An 842-nucleotide genomic window follows, 5' to 3' on the forward strand; every position below is an offset into this window, starting at 1 on the left:
CTAAGCAACACCTCAGTGGCCCCTGCGGGGCTGAGGCCTAAGCTCGGCCCGCAGAAAGGAGCCGGGCGGCTGCGAAGGGGTTATAATTTATAGGAGAGATTTATTTGAAGAAATATTACAACATATAAAAACTACATAAAGTATCAATTCCCACTGGTACAAAGCGGCCGATTATTTTCAATACAATGCGGCATAAAAACAGGGGGCGGGGCCCCAGGGCAGGGTTGGGACTGGGGGTCCCACAGGGCTCTGCCAGCAGTGGGGGGGTCCCAGGGCTGTAGTGGCGTTCGACCATCACAGACAGAGGCGGAGGTTCGACCCATTTATTTTATGGGCTCTGGGGAGTGGAGGCTAAAACTGAGAGTTTATAAGAGGTTATAAAAGAAAAGAACGGACATATTTTTCATGGCAGTTTGAATCGCCAGGCTGGAAAATAAAAAAAAAAAAAAAAAAAAACCAAAAAAAAAACCAAAAAACAAAACCAAAACAAAAACAAAACCCAAAAAACAACAACAAAAAAAAAGGTGTTAAAATAAATCAGTGCATGTTTGGGAGTCCTGGTGCTGGAGGCGAGGCCGCGCGTCAGTTGGCGGTTTCCATGGTCTCCATCTTCTCTGGGGCGCTGGTGTCTGGGGAGAGAGGAGGGGGTGACGCCAGCGTACCCCAACCCAGGAGGGGCACGATGGGCCCCGTAGCCCCAGCCCAAAACCGGGACCCTCACAGGGGAGGGCTGAGGCCAGGGACGGTGTTTCAGAGCCCTCTGCCCGGGGCGCAAGGAGGGGGACGGCAGCGGCTCCCAGCGCAGCACCTACCCGCCATGTCTTCCTTCAGCCTCGGCAACA

Source organism: Phaethon lepturus, unplaced genomic scaffold (genome assembly GCF_000687285.1).
Source record: "Phaethon lepturus isolate BGI_N335 unplaced genomic scaffold, ASM68728v1 scaffold38100, whole genome shotgun sequence".
Lineage (NCBI taxonomy): Eukaryota > Metazoa > Chordata > Aves > Phaethontiformes > Phaethontidae > Phaethon > Phaethon lepturus.